This window comes from Ranitomeya imitator, chromosome 2, assembly GCF_032444005.1.
Source record: "Ranitomeya imitator isolate aRanImi1 chromosome 2, aRanImi1.pri, whole genome shotgun sequence".
NCBI lineage: Eukaryota > Metazoa > Chordata > Amphibia > Anura > Dendrobatidae > Ranitomeya > Ranitomeya imitator.
In genome coordinates, this window is record NC_091283.1 from 353,014,969 (window position 1) to 353,031,662 (window position 16,694).

At 41.5% G+C, this 16,694-nt stretch overlaps 1 long non-coding RNA gene and 1 pseudogene across 1 annotated transcript; both read left to right on the top strand.

Moving 5' to 3' along the window:
• Positions 1-16,694, top strand: part of LOC138666557 (zinc finger protein 850-like) — a 141,290-nt pseudogene that overhangs the window by 48,690 nt on the left and 75,906 nt on the right.
• On the top strand, positions 2,180-10,986 carry LOC138663774 (uncharacterized). Its single transcript, XR_011318236.1, has 3 exons — positions 2,180-2,213; positions 10,601-10,750; positions 10,879-10,986. It is a non-coding gene; the product is annotated as an uncharacterized lncRNA (long non-coding RNA).

The window sequence follows — 16,694 nt, forward strand, 5'->3', positions numbered from 1 at the left end:
AAAAACCTGATTTTCTGCAAGAAATCTGCATGCTTTTTTTGCGCGTTTTACCACGTTTTTGGTGCGTTTTTTTCCAGACATTTCCCAGTGCATTTTATAGTGGGAAATCCGCAAAAAAAACCCGTAAAATTAATGAACATGCTGTGTTTTTTTCGCGGACAAAAACGCATCATGTGCACAAAAATTGCGGAATTCATTCTAAATGATGGGATGCATATTGTATGCTGTTATTTTGTGGTTTTATAGCGTTTTTATCACGAAAAGTCAGCAACGTGTGCACACAGCCTTACAGTACTTAAGCATTAGACAGTGTGCTATAACTATAACCTATTCCCCCCTCCCCCCCTCCCAGGCACAGTGCACACCTGCATCTTCATAAAATAACATTAATCATGCCTAACAGGAATGCTGCCATCAATTTGCTTTCTCATGTACCAGTCTGTAAATTGGAAGCCACCATGCATCGCCTGCGTATAGATAATGTCTGGGCAATAATAAAAGAAATCCATGTAAGGAAAAAACTTTCAGTGTATTTCTCTTTATTCAATATGGACTCTATCCGATCCATCTTGAAGAGATCGGCTTTTTAGATATCATTTAATCTGTTTAGGTACCTGAACCTGTAATCATCTGATCACAATGTGCTGCCGTCCCCAGTGTTATCGAGTGTAGTGAGCTCCACCTGTAGCTGGGTGTTAGCAGGATCAAGCTGGCAGCCCTGGGGGCCATCAGTGAGGAGAGCTGGCAAATTCTACACGAATTTTACAAAAATCCGTATTCTCCAACACACACGGTTCTGCACACCTCATACGCACGCGGCTCTGCTTCGTACACCTCGTACACACACGGCTCCGCTCCGTACACCTCATACGCACACGTCTCTGCTCCGTACACCTCGTGCACACGGCTCTGCTTCGTACACCTCATACGCACGCGGCTCCGCTCCGTACACTTGTATGCACACGGCTCCGCTCAGTACATCTCAAAAGCACATGGCTCTGCTCCGTACACCTCATACGCAGACGGCTCTGCTCCGTACACCTTGTACACACGGCTCTGCTCCGTACACCTCATACGCACGCGGCTCTGCTCATACACCTCGTACACACACGGCTCTGCTCCGTACACACGCGGCTCCACTCCGTATACCTCGTACACATGCGGCTCCACTCCGTACACACGCGGCTCCGCTCCGTACACCTCGTACACACGCGGCTCCACTCCGTACACCTCGTACACACGCGGCTCTGCTCATACACCTCGTACACACGTCTCTGCTCCGTACACACGCGGCTCCGCTCCGTATACCTCGTACACATGCGGCTCCACTCTGTACACACGCGGCTCCGCTCCGTACACCTCGTACACACGCGGCTCCGCTCCGTACACCTCGTACACACACGGCTCCGCTCCGTACACCTCGTACACACACGGCTCCGCTCCGTACACCTCGTACACACGCGGCCCTGCTCCGTACACCTCGTATACACGCGGCTCTGCTCCGTACACCTCGTACACACGTGGCTCTGCTCCGTACACCTCGTACACACGCGGCTCTGCTCCGTACACCTCGTACACACGCGGCTCCGCTCCGTACACCTCGTACACACGCGGCTCCGCTCCGTACACCTCGTACACATGCGGCTCCACTCCGTACACACGCAGCTCCGCTCCGTACACCTCGTACACACGCGGCTCCACTCCGTACACCTCGTACACACACGGCTCCGCTCCGTACACCTCGTACACACGCGGCTCCGCTCCGTACACCTCGTATACACGCGGCTCCGCTCCGTACACCTCGTACACACGTGGCTCTGCTCCGTACACCTCGTACACACGCGGCTCCGCTCCGTACACCTCGTACACACGCGGCTCCACTCTGTACACCTCGTACACACGAGGCTCCGCTCCGTACACCTCGTACACACACGGTCCGTACACCTCGTACACACACGGCTCTGCTCCGTACACTTCGTACACACACGGCTCCGCTCCGTACACCTCTTACACACGCGGCTCTGCTACATCCACACTGTAAACCCCTCCTGACCCCACACATAAACTTCCCCACAACCAGCACAGCAGAGTCCTGCATACACTGAGGCCCCTGATCATGTGACCCCCTGACTCCTCCCCTCCTGTGACCTCATCACAGGTCCTGTGCACAGAGCAGCTATAGTATATAATGGTGTGCAGCTCTGCAGGTGGAGGTAGGTGCTGGAGGTTCCCAATTACTGGGGGGGGGGGAGTAACCCCTTCATTCCCGGAGATAGTGACCCAGCTCTGCCATGTGTATATGTATAGTAATTGAACGCTGGCTGTGCTCATGTATACAGGGGAGGTCACTGGTTTGGGGACAGATGTCGCTGGGGAGATTTCTATATTTTTATAGATTTTATAATAATAGACATCTGGAGAAATGTAATTTTCCTGATTTCCGCTGTAATATTTACCTTGTAGAGGGACAAATGTCCTTTTCTCCACAGACTGTACATGGATGGCGTCTCCGCGCCGATAACCTATAAATGGTGTCGTAACCCGCGCCATGAACGCTGTGAAATAAACTATTAACCCTTTCCCTCCGTCGCCAATTTTCATTTTTTTTTTCTCTTTTATTTTTCCAAGAGCCAGAACATTTTTCCTTCTTTTGCACAGACTTAGATGTACGAGGGCCCGGGTTTTTTTACAGGTTGTAGTTTTGAAAGACACCGTCCATTTTCCCATATAGTGAAAGGGAAAAATGCTAAAAAAAAAACAAAAAAAAAAAACATTCCAAGTGCAGTGATACGGTGAAAAAAACAACACATTTTGCATATTTTTTTTTTATGGCAGTAAAAAAATCCCTTAAAACCTGATTCACCGGGTCGGTCCAATTATGGAGATACCGGATGTGTAGGGGTTTTTTTTAAATTATTTTGGTGAATTTTTAAGGAAAAAAAAAATGTTGGTTTCTGAAACCCATAACTTTTTATATTACCATCAGTGGGGCAGAGCGGGGGTCTGTTTTCTGCATAGTAATCTGATGTTTCTACCATTTTGGAGTACATACTATGTTTTGATCTCTTCTTATTGCGTTTTTTTTTCATGATTGCTTCAACTGAAAAACTTAAATTCTGGTGTTTTAATTTTTTTTTTCCCATTACGCCATTCACCAAGGAGAGCACCCTCGATCCTCAGTGCATACCCAAGCACCCTAGGCCAACTCTAATAACGAGCACTTACGCTCATCGCTAATAGTGATAATTAAAGTTCCGTATGATGCCCAGACACAAGCACAGGGGTGTGCAGTCATCCCCCAGCTGTCATACCTATCGTCTCCTGCGAACAAACATCCAGGCTGGAGAGCTGCATTAAAATGCTGCTGTGTTGGAGGAGAAAAAAACATGACAAGCACAGGGGAAGGCTTCCAGCAGGCTCAAGGCCGGCTCACCTACCACTTGGGCCAAATCGTGCCACTTAGATGCCACTGTCAATGATTGACAGCAGCATTTAAGAGGTTATTGGCTGTCGTGCCAATCACCACTGTTAGAGACTGATGACAGCTATTAGATTTTTTTTGTCTTGCTGCCTTTTTTTATATTTTGTTACCTTTTTTTTGCAAATGTATATTTTTCACAGAATTTGTCTCCCATAAAAGATTTCTGGGAAACCTTTTTTTTTCTCTTCTTTTTTTCCCCCACTATAAGGCCGGCTTCACACTTGCGAGTTTTACGGACGTAAGAGCGCAGAAACTACGTCCGTAAAACTCGCAAAACATACGGCACAATTATTCTCTATGCCCCTGCTCCTATCTGCCGTATTAAACTGATCAGTATTATACGGCTTTCTACGGCCGTAGAAAATCGCAGCATGCTGCGTTTGTCACCGTATTGCGCAAATAAAACGTCAATGAAAGTCTATGGAAGCCCCAAAAATACGGATTACACACGGACCAACAGTGTGACTTGCGAGAAATACGCAGCGCTGTTAGAGAGAAAAGCCGGTAATTCATTGCGGTGTACAGTAAAATCACACTGACAGCTGACATTAGAATAGGTAGAATAAATGTGTACACATAGAATAGGTATATATATATATATAATGTCAGTGAGACACATATATATATATATATATATATATATATATATATATATATATTAATATTTCTTCCAGCGCTAGACAGCTTTAAAGCCGGTAATTCAATTACCGGCTTTTGCTTTCTCCTTCTTAAACCCGACATGATATGAGACATGGTTTACATACAGTAAACCATCTCATATCCCCATTTTTTTTGCATATTCCACACTACTAATGTTAGTAGTGTGTATCTGCAAAATTTGGGCATTCTAGCTAGTAAATTAAGGGGTTAAATGGCGGAAAAAATTGGTGTGGGCTCCCGCACAATTTTCTCCGCCAGAGTAGTAAAGCCAGTGACTGAGGGCAGATATTAATAGCCTGGAGAGGGTCCATGGTTATTGGCCCCCCCCTGGCTAAAAACACCTGCCCCCAGCCACCCCAGAAAAGGCACATCTGGAAGATGCGCCTATTCTAGCACTTGGCCACTCTCTTCCCATTCCCGTGTAGCGGTGGGATATGGGGTAATGAAGGGTTAATGCCACCTTGCTATTGTAAGGTGACATTAAGCCTAATTAATAATGGAGAGGCGTCAATTATGACACCTATCCATTATTAATCCAATACTAGTAAAGGGTTAAAAAAATACACAAACACATTATTAAAAATTATTTTAATGAAATAAAAACAAAGGTTGTTGTAATATTTTATTTAACGCCCAATCCAATCACTGAAGACCCTCGTTCTGTAACAAAAAAAACATAATAAACCAACAATATCCTTACCTTCCGAGGATCTGTAAGGTCCAACGATGTAAATCCTTGTGAAGGGGTTAAAATATTTTGCAGACACGAGCTTTGCTAATGCAACGTTGCTCATGTCTGCAAAACCCCGGAGAATGTAGGTAAAGTAGGTCAATGACCTATATTTACCTGCATTTGTGGTGAGGCGCCCTCTGCTGGCTGTTCCTAGATCGTGGGAACTTTCCTAGAAAGCTCCCTGGCTCGAGTTCATATGAGGACAACCAGCAGAGGGCGCCCTCTTATGATCCCGAGCCAGGGAGCTTTCTAGGAAAGTTCCCACGATCTAGGAACAGCCAGCAGAGGGCGCCTCACCGCAAATGCAGGTAAATATAGGTCATTGACCTACTTTACCTTCATTCTCCGGGGTTTTGCAGACATGAGCAACGTTGCATTAGCAAAGCTCGTATCTGCAAAATATTTTAACCCCTTCAGAAGGATTTACATCGTTGGACTTTACAGATCTGCGGAAGGTATGTATATTGTTGGTTTATTATGTTTTTTTTGTTACAGAACGAGGGTCTTCAGTGATTGGATTGGGCGTTAAATAAAATATTACAACAACCTTTGTTTTTATTTCATTAAAATAATTTTTAATAATGTGTTTGTGTATTTTTTTAACCCTTTACTAGTATTGGATTAATAATGGATAGGTGTCATAATTGACACCTCTCCATTATTAATTAGGCTTAATGTCACCTTACAATAGCAAGGTGGCATTAACCCTTCATTACCCCATATCCCACCGCTACACGGGAATGGGAAGAGAGTGGCCAAGTGCCAGAATAGGCGCATCTTCCAGATGTGCCTTTTCTGGGGTGGCTGGGGGCAGGTGTTTTTAGCCGGGGGGGGGGGGCCAATAACCATGGACCCTCTCCAGGCTATTAATATCTGCCCTCAGTCACTGGCTTTACTACTCTGGCGGAGAAAATTGTGCGGGAGCCCACGCCAATTTTTTCCGCCATTTAACCCTTTATTTTAATAGCTATAACGGCCAAATTTTGCATAGACACACTACCAACATTAGTAGTGTGGAATATGCAAAAAAAATGGTGATATGAGATGGTTTACTGTATGTAAACCAGGTCTCATATCATGTCGGGTTTTAGGAAGGAGAAAGCAAAAGCCGGTAATTGAATTACCGACTTTCTGCATATCGCGCTGGATGAAATATTAATATATATACATATATGTGTCTACTGACATATACAGTGCGGCAAAAAAGTATTTAGTCAGTCAGCAATAGTGCAAGTTCCACCACTTAAAAAGATGAGAGGCGTCTGTAATTTACATCATAGGTAGACCTCAACTATGGGAGACAAACTGAGAAAAAAAAATCCAGAAAATCACATTGTCTGTTTTTTTATCATTTTTTGCATATTATGGTGGAAAATAAGTATTTGGTCAGAAACAAACAATCAAGATTTCTGGCTCTCACAGACCTGTAACTTCTTCTTTAAGAGTCTCCTCTTTCCTCCACTCATTACCTGTAGTAATGGCACCTGTTTAAACTTGTTATCAGTATAAAAAGACACCTGTGCACACCCTCAAACAGTCTGACTCCAAACTCCACTATGGTGAAGACCAAAGAGCTGTCAAAGGACACCAGAAACAAAATTGTAGCCCTGCACCAGGCTGGGAAGACTGAATCTGCAATAGCCAACCAGCTTGGAGTGAAGAAATCAACAGTGGGAGCAATAATTAGAAAATGGAAGACATACAAGACCACTGATAATCTCCCTCGATCTGGGGCTCCACGCAAACTCCCACCACGTGGGGTCAGAATGACCACAAGAACGCTGAGCAAAAATCCCAGAACCACGCGGGGGGACCTAGTGAATGAACGGCAGAGAGCTGGGACCAATGTAACAAGGCCTACCATAAGTAACACACTACGCCACCATGGACTCAGATCCTGCAGTGCCAGACGTGTCCCACTGCTTAAGCCAGTACATGTCCGGGCCCGTCTGAAGTTTGCTAGAGAGCATTTGGATGATCCAGAGGAGTTTTGGGAGAATGTCCTATGGTCTGATGAAACCAAACTGGAACTGTTTGGTAGAAACACAACTTGTCGTGTTTGGAGGAAAAAGAATACTGAGTTGCATCCATCAAACACCATACCTACTGTAAAGCATGGTCGTGGAAACATCATGCTTTGGGGCTGTTTCTCTGCAAAGGGGCCAGGACGACTGATCCGGGTACATGAAAGAATGAATGGGGTCATGTATCGTGAGATTTTGAGTGCAAACCTCCTTCCATCAGCAAGGGCATTGAAGATGAAACGTGGCTGGGTCTTTCAACATGACAATGATCCAAAGCACACCGCCAGGGCAACGAAGGAGTGGCTTCGTAAGAAGCATTTCAAGGTCCTGGAGTGGCCTAGCCAGTCTTCAGATCTCAACCCTATAGAAAACCTTTGGAGGGAGTTGAAAGTCCGTGTTGCCAAGCGAAAAGCCAAAAACATCACTGCTCTAGAGGAGATATGCATGGAGGAATGGGCCAACATACCAACAACAGTGTATGGCAACCTTGTGAAGACTTACAGAAAACGTTTGACCTCTGTCATTGCCAACAAAGGATATATTACAAAGCATTGAGATTAAATTTTGTTTCTGACCAAATACTTATTTTCCACCATAATATGCAAATAAAATGTTAAAAAAACAGACAATGTGATTTTCTGGATTTTTTTTTCTCAATTTGTCTCCCATAGTTGAGGTCTACCTATGATGTAAATTACAGACGCCTCTCATCTTTTTAAGTGGTGGAACTTGCACTATTGCTGACTGACTAAATACTTTTTTGCCCCACTGTATATATATATATATATATATATATATATATATATATATATATATATATATTTATATATATATATATATATACCGTTAGGTCCATATATATTTGGACAGACACAACATTTTTCTAATTTTATTTAAAGACATTACCTCAATGAATTTTAAACAAAACAATTCAGATGCAGTTGAAGTTCAGACTTTCAGCTTTCATTTAAGGGTATCCACATTAATATTGGATGAAGGGTTTAGGAGTTTCAGCTCCTTAACATGTGCCACCCTGTTTTTAAAGGGACCAAAAGTAATTGGACAGATTCAATAATTTTAAATAAAATGTTCATTTTTAGTACTTGGTTAAAAACCGTTTGTTGGCAATGACTGCCTGAAGTCTTGAACTCATGGACATCACCAGACGCCATGTTTCCTCCTTTTTGATGCTCTGCCAGGCCTTCACTGCAGTGCTTTTCAGTTGCTGTTTGTTTTGGGGCCTTTCTGTCTGAAGTGTAGTCTTTAACAAGTGAAATGCATGCTCAATTGGGTTGAGATCAGGTGACTGACTTTGCCATTCAAGAATATTCCAACTATTTGCTTTAATAAACTCCTGGGTTGATTTGGCTTTATGTTTTGGGTCATTGTCCATCTGTAGTATGAAACGACGACCAATCAGTTTGGCTGCATTTGGCTGGATCTGAGCACACAGTATGGCTCTGAATACCTCAGAATTCATTTGGCTGCTTCTGTCCTGTGTCACATCATCAATAAACACTAGTGACCCAGTGCCACTGGCAGCCATACATGCCCAAGCCATCACACTGCCTCCGCCGTGTTTTACAGATGATGTGGTTTGCTTTGGATCATGAGCTGTACCACACCTTCGCCATACTTTTCTCTTTCCATCATTCTGGTAGAGGTTGATCTTGGTTTCATCTGTCCAAAGAAAGTTCTTCCAGAACTTTGCTGACTTTTTTAGATGTTTTTTAGCATAGTCCAGTCTAGCCTTTTTATTCTTGAATCTTGTGAGTGGCTTGCACCGTGCAGTGAACCCTCTGTATTTACTTTCATGCAGTCTTCTCTTTACGGTAGATTTGGATATTGATACGCCTACCTCCTGGAGAGTGTTGGTCACTTGGTTGGCTGTTGTGAAGGGGTTTCTCTTCACCATGGAGATTATTCTGCGATCATCCACCACTGTTGTCTTCCGTGGGCGCCCAGGTCTTTTTGCATTGATGAGTTCACCAGTGCTTTCTTTCTTTCTCAAGATGTACCAAATTGTAGAATTTGCCTCTCCTAATATTGTAGCAATTTTTCGGATGGGTTTTTTCTGTTTTCACAGCTTAAGGATGGCTTGTTTCACCTGCATGGAGAGCTCCTTTGACCACATGTTTACTTCACAGCAAAATCTTCCAAATGCAAGCACCACACCTCAAATCAACTCCAGGCCTTTTATCTGCTTAATTGAGAATGACATAACGAAGGGATTGCCCACACCTGTCCATGAAATAGCCTTGGAGTCAATTGTCCAATTACTTTTGGTCCCTTTAAAAACAGGGTGGCACATGTTAAGGAGCTGAAACTCCTAAACCCTTCATCCAATTTTAATGTGGATACCCTCAAATGAAAGCTGAAAGTCTGAACTTCAACTGCATCTGAATTGTTTTGTTTAAAATTCATTGTGGTAATGTCTATAACCAAAATTAGAAAAATGTTGTCTCTGTCCAAATATATATGGACCTAACTGTATATATATATATATATACAGTATATATGTTTTTTTGTTTTTTTTTACACATGGATCCCTTGTATAGCCGTATGTCGGTTTTGCAAGCCTGCGATAAAAACACGCAGTACGGATGACATACGGATTACATACGGAGGATGCCATGCGCAAAAAACGCAGAAACACCCTGCCTACGGAGGAGCTACGGACCACTATTTTCGGGACTTTTCAGCGTATTACGGCCGTAATATACGGACCGTATTTTCATACGCTGAGTGTGAAGCCAGCCTAACTGGGACATCCATAGGAGGCTCAGTTACAGGGGAAATAAAACAATTGGCTAAGAGTCATTGGCAGAGCTTAACTGGATTTGCTAGAACCAAACAGCTCTGTTGTAGCAGGAGAGACCTAAAGATCATGGGATCATCAGGTCCTAGTTTTACACCAGAAAACTAAATAGATGTGGTATCACTGTAATATTGACCAACAGAATGGAACGTTTCTCCTTGAAGAGAGTTACGAGCCAACCTGACATGTCAGAGTGAGGAGACTTATTAGCCATGCATGCTCCATATGCAAATTGCCTTTAAAGAGAGGAAGAAGACTAGAACTCTAGCTCTGAAGAGACAATTTGCATATTTAATTTCCCAGAGGAGTGTGCATGGCTTATAAGTCTCCTTATTCTGACATGTCAGACTTGGCTTTTTACTCTTCACAACCCCTTAGACCCAAGTCTTGAGCCCCTCACCTTAGCCAAATGAAATCTCATACTTTGCCTCTCATCAGTGCATCACCCCGAAATGCCGTGTCTCCAGATTGAGATTCTAAATAAATAGTGGCGCTTGTATATGTAAACTGAGCCAGCTGCAAATAGGACACTAACCACAAATTGGTCAAGGAGTAAAATCTGCAATGATAATTAAAATTCATATTTTTAGGAGCAAAACAGTAACAATGCAGTGACATGACAAGAATCTGCATAACTAATCGTTTGCTGAGTAGGTGCAATTCAAATTTATGTATGAGATAGCCAAGATGATTGTCTATAAAATGATCACGATCAAAGCAGTAGTGGATGGTGAGATATGGGGCCTCAAAGTCAAAGTTCAAAACATTGTTACCCTTTTTCTCATCACTGTATCTCTTCATATGTGTCCTCTTTTAATCTTCAGCAATTCAATACTGACATGAGATTCTTTATTATGGTACATCGTTATCTTTGTCCAATTTAGGTGCCTATAGTATCGAATCTTCTCAGTGGAGATCTTCTATATAAAAGAATCTTCCTGATTGACCCATCAATGATGGATAGGGACAGGGACAAGATGGCGGAGAGGATATTACACCTCACCCTAGAGATCCTCTTCCGACTTACTGGAGAGGTGAGAGATTCTGATGACGTCACATTACATCATTCTTATCTATAGGGAATAACAGATGGACAGAACTGGAGAGGTGAGGACTCTGGAAATGTCTGCAGTGAGATTTATTAATGTGTCTCCATAACCAGGATTACACAGTAGTGAAGAAGACCTCGAGTGAGCGCTGGCAGGACCCTGTGTCTGCGAAATGGAGAAGACCCCTGAACCCAATCACGGGGCCTCCACCTCACCCCCTGATACATGAGGGCATGAATGATCAGAAGATCCTAGAACTCACCTACAAGATGATTGAGCTGCTGACTGGAGAGGTGACACTGTTGGGAATGCTGGGACATTATATAGTAGCGCAATGAAGGGAACAGGGGGGTGACGGTATCACTGTATGTGTCAGGTTCCTATAAGGTGTCAGGATGTTACCATCTATTTCTCCATGGAGGAGTGGGAGTATTTAGAAGGACACAGAGATCTGTACAAGGACGTCTTGATGGAGGTTCCTCAGCCCCTCTCATCACCAGGTAATAGACAGGACTAAATACACACAGCCTATAATTATCTGTATATAAAGAATGAATTCAGTCCCTGTATGTGTTTCCTCCAGTTCTATCCAGTAACATGAAAACACCAGAGAGATGTCCCCGTCCTCATCCTCTTCTTCCACAGGACTGTAAACAAGAAGATCCCAATGTTCCTCAGGATCATCAGGTAGATGGAGAGAAGGCGTCATGAGACCTCCCCTGTGATGTGTAGACGGCTGTGAAGGTCTTGTCTTCAGTCTTGTTTTATCCGCCAGTATTATATGTTTTATACTTGTGTAATGAGAACGGTGGAGATGTCAGGATTAGAGCTGATCATAGATGTGACTTCTCCATCTGTCTGTGACTTTTACAATATTTCTTTCAGGATGAAGATCTGACCCATATTAATACCACAGAGACAGATGTGAGTGGTGATGAGTGGTGTAAACTGGAGACTCCTACAGATAACTGCCCAGGTGAGTAGTAACCTCTAAATGCAGAGAAGTCCCAGATTTTCCCTTTAATGCTACAATTATACCTTCTATTTTTAAAGGTTTGTTCACAGGTTTGTTTGTGTGGATTAATCCAAAGTTTTAACAGGCATTTATTGAAATGTAGGCTTACGTTATTTCCCGCTACAAAACAAATACAGGAACAAAATTCTGTTTCGACAGTATAGTCATATGATTGCTACAGCCAATCATTGGTCACAGCAGAAAAGCAGTGGTCACCGCTGCTGTCAGTGGCTGACTGGAGAGATGACCTGCCTGGTGGGTTGTAAGACTAAGTACAGAGAGCATCAGGGTACCAGGGGTGCATTGGAAAAGAAATGGTGGGGTGTGTGTAACGTAAGTATGTTTAATTTTTTTATGTTATATATCATACTTGGAAAAAAGATAGGAGTGTTCAACCACTTTAATTTTCTCAAGATTTTTCCTCTAAACCATAATTTTTCAAATCCTCAAGATAAAATAGTTTTCCTCTGTATCTCTTACATCCCAAATTTTTCTTTGATTTTCAAAAGGAGTCCAAGGTAAGATAGGCACTTCTAGAGAGTCGATTGAGAATCAGTGGCTTAAAAAAAAATGAGTGAACTGCAAATATGGTGAAAGCTCACCGGATTGATCTTCTTTACATTCATATAGGGATCCATAAATCTCGGAGTTACTTTGTAACTAGGATTCATGACTGTCTTGAGAGAGGCTAGACCTTAATTCTACGCATTAAATAAGGAACAGGATTGTATTTCTTATCATTATGTCAAATAAACTTGGAGATTGCTGTATTAAAAAGTTCTTTGTATCCTACTGGAGTAGAAGAAAATTAAGGACAAACCGCTGTCGGTACTTGCGCTGTTTAGACGACATACAAGAAAATGCTGTGCATAAACAAGAGCAATGGCGAGGCTTTAGTGTCATTTTTGTAGGAGAGCCCATAGAAATGACCTTATCCAGTTCTCACAATGCAAAGGAACTAAACTTCGAAGAAAGTTCTCCAAAATACTATTGACTCATTTAATTCAAAATGCTAGGCCAAAGTTAAATATGACTGATAATGATGATGATGAACTAAGAACTAGTCTGTTGGGAGAATTTGTCATTCGATTTCACATTTTCGTCTGCAAGGAAAAATTGTACATATCAAAGTAGCAGACCAGGATGGATCAGCAAACATTTTGACTATCCAAGTCAAGAGCAGATTTGACTGATAGGTTTAGACAATCATCGGGTGACAAATCTCCTTCACTAGTTGTCTTTATATAGAAGAATCCTCAGGTCAAAGTTTTCCCTTTCTTTTTCTGTTGTGAGACAGAAAAGTCTGACACAAATAGTATTTTCACTACCAAGCAGAAAGGCTTAGAGGGATTACACTGAGACAGAGGACAAGGTCAGTGTTTGCTCTAGAAAAGCTTTTTTTTCAGTTCTTTGAATTGACACTTTTCTTCGTTACTTTTCTTTGTTGGTAGTCATCTGATAGAAGAAATGGGAGTAAAATTGAAAATAATAATTAGCAAATCCCAGGAAACATTGTATTACCTGTAGACCATCCTGTGGACCAAGGCCCTTATATTATTATAAAACATAATAGCATTAATTATAGTAAATTGTTTATATCAAATTGAAAGATAATAAAATCAGTTTTATTTCTGGCAGATGACTTTACCAGAAGCTCAGAAGCACATCTGATGTTTTCAGAATTTAAAGCAGAAGATCATGATATCACACCATGTACATCTTGTGACGAGCACACCATTATCCCAGATGTATTTTCAGACATTCACGGCAATGAACTTTCATCCTATCCTTTTCAACAGGTCCTATCGTGTGATTCATCATGGACTTATAGGCAAAATAAAACTTACAGAAGGGATGCTGAACATCAAAAAGCTCATACAGAGGAGAATGCATTTTCATGTTCAGAATGTGGAAAATATTTCAAGTATAAATCAGTTTTAGCTATACATCAGAGAACTCATACGGGGGAGAAGCCATTTTCATGTTCAGAATGTGGGAAATGTTATGGCATTAAATCGGGTCTTGTTAGGCATCAGAGAACTCACACTGGAGAAAAACCATTTTACTGTTCCCAATGTGGGAAATATTTTAGCCACAAATCACATCTTCTTCAGCATCAAAAAATTCATACAGAGGAGAAGCCATTTTCATGTTCAGAATGTGGGAAACGTTTTAAGTGGAAAGCCGACTTACTTACACATGTGAGAGTTCATACTGGTGAGAAGCCATATACTTGTTTAGAATGTGGGAAATGTTTTAACTATCAATCGTATCTTCTTACTCATCAGAAAATTCACACAGGGGAGAAGCCATTTACTTGTTTAGAATGTGGGAAATGTTTTAACCGTAAATCATCTTTTCTTACACATCAAAGAATTCACACGGGGGAGAAACCATATAGTTGTTTGGAATGTGGGAAATGTTTTAACCATAAATCATATTTTCTTACCCATCAAAGAATTCACACAGGGGAGAAACCATTTTCTTGTTTAGAATGTGGAAAATGTTTTAACCGTAAATCATATCTTCTTACACATCAGAGATATCACACAGGGGAGAAGCCATTTTCATGTTCAGAATGTGGGAAATATTTTACAGAGAAAGGCCAAATGATTAGACACCAGAGAATTCATGCTGTGGAGAAGCCGTTTTCATGTCCAGAATGTGGGAAATGTTTTAGCCATAATTCATATCTTCTTACACATCTGGGAACTCACACAGGAGAGAAGCCATATTCATGTACAGAATGTGGAAAACGTTTTATGGTTAAATCAACACTTCTTAGACATCAGAGAAGTCACAAAAAGGAGAGACCATTTTCATGTTCAGAATGTGGGAAGTGTTTTACCGCAAAATCAAGTCTTGTTACACATCAGAAAAGTCATACAGGTGTGAAGCCTTTTTCATGTTCAGACTGTGGGAAATATTTTACCCTTAAATCACATCTTCTTCAACATCAAAGAATTCACACAGGTGATTAGCAGTTTACTTGGTTTGTCTAAATCATTTTATCGACAATTTGTACAAGGAAAAGAAAGTAAACGCACAAGTCTGTCTACAAAAGACATAGAAACCAACATTATATGATCCAATGATTGAATCTTCTAAGCCTTTTTATAAACCATTGACCAGCTACTGAGGTAGACTGTCCTATAGGTTTATAGTTATCATAGTATTGAAGACTTGTCTTCTCTGGAGATTGAAGTGTTTCCTTCTCCAAATGGAGGGAATACTCCCTTGTCTTTTGAACACGTTTTAACATGGATCAACTTCCTGCCATTTTTTGCATGGGCCACCCTTAGATGTCTTTTCTCACAACTTATTAAATGTAAATATATTTATTTTCTCATAATTAAGATCCTCCATGGCACTTATCAGTTTTATGATTCTTCTTTGTACTTTTTGTAACTATAGGGCATCCTTTCTATGAACTGATGTCCAGAACTGAACTGAATATTCTAGATGTAGTTGTGCTAATGGTTTTTAATGTGGCAATATTATGTCTCTGTCCTGTGAGTCCATGCCTCGTTTAATACATGACAATATCCTGCTGGCCTTAGAAGTATCTGATTGACACTGCATACTGTTATTTGGACTGATCCACAAGTATACCCAGAATCTTGTCTTCAAGTGACTCTCCTAGTTTTACTGTCCCCTATATAAGTTGAATACTTGTAAACCCAGCAGTCAACCTTGAGGTATAACAACTATAGCAGGGGCCCACTCAGAGTAACAATTATTTATCATAAGAATCTGGATTTGTTTTTTTAAGCAAGTTTTCTTTCCAATTACAAATTATATTTTCTGAACCTAGTAACCTGCATTTACCCATTTGTCACCTAAGGCTCCTTTCACATTTCCGTCAGTACTCGGCCGTCGCCAAGCGTCGGCGTGACGTACCGACGGAAGTCTGTGAATTTGTGAGTGACGTGAGCAGCGGACGCAGTGTTTCAACGCGTCCGCTGCCCATTGTAAAGTCCCAGGGAGGAGGGGGTGAAGATCCAGCCAGGCATGCGCAGTAAAAAATGAAGGACACAACGTACAAAAAAAGTTCCCTTGAACGTTTTTTCGATACGACGGCCCGCCAAATACCGACGCATCCAGTGCACGACGTATGGAATGTGTGTCCATACGTCGCGCATCGGTAATACAAATCTATGAAAAAAACGTATCCTGCGGGCAACTTTGGAGGATGCGTTTTTTCCACAGAACGACGCATTATGACGGTCTGCAAAAGACGGAAATATGAAAGTAGCCTAAGAGAGACAATGTCAAACATTTTCCTACAATGGATGTTAAACTTACTAGTCTATAATTACCATGGGAAAATGCCCTTTTTGAAAAAAGTTATATATGTTTAATATTTACAATGTCACAAATCTGAAACTTGATTTCTATTTTTCTTTTTAAAAATTGGTAATCCATTAGCCTTTTACCAGTTCTTTGACATTTTAGTGGACAGCAGAGAGTCTCCAAAAAATTAATGAACAGGGGCACAGTAATAACCGAGTCGAATTCTTTAAGAACTTTTTTGGGTCGAAGATCTGGGGCCCTTGTTTACCTTGATTTGATTTAGTTTAGCTTGGATCACATTTAGACTCAGCCAATTGAGTATAATAGTTGATGTATTCAGAGCAATCCCTACATCAGAGACACTCTCATTAAACAAAAATAAAGGTTAAACTTTGGATCATATATTTCTATAGTGGATATTCTCTATAACCCTAAAAAAAAACACGCCTGAGGTGGTAGAGTTCGCTGAACTCTAATAGAGTTGAGCGTATGTTCGGAATCGGTCACCAAATCTGAATTTGCTATACTCGTGCCATATTGGTAACCTATTCGTGCCGAATTTATGTTTGATAATTGGTTCTGAACACATTCGTTCATTTCTACTCCCATTGACTATAATAA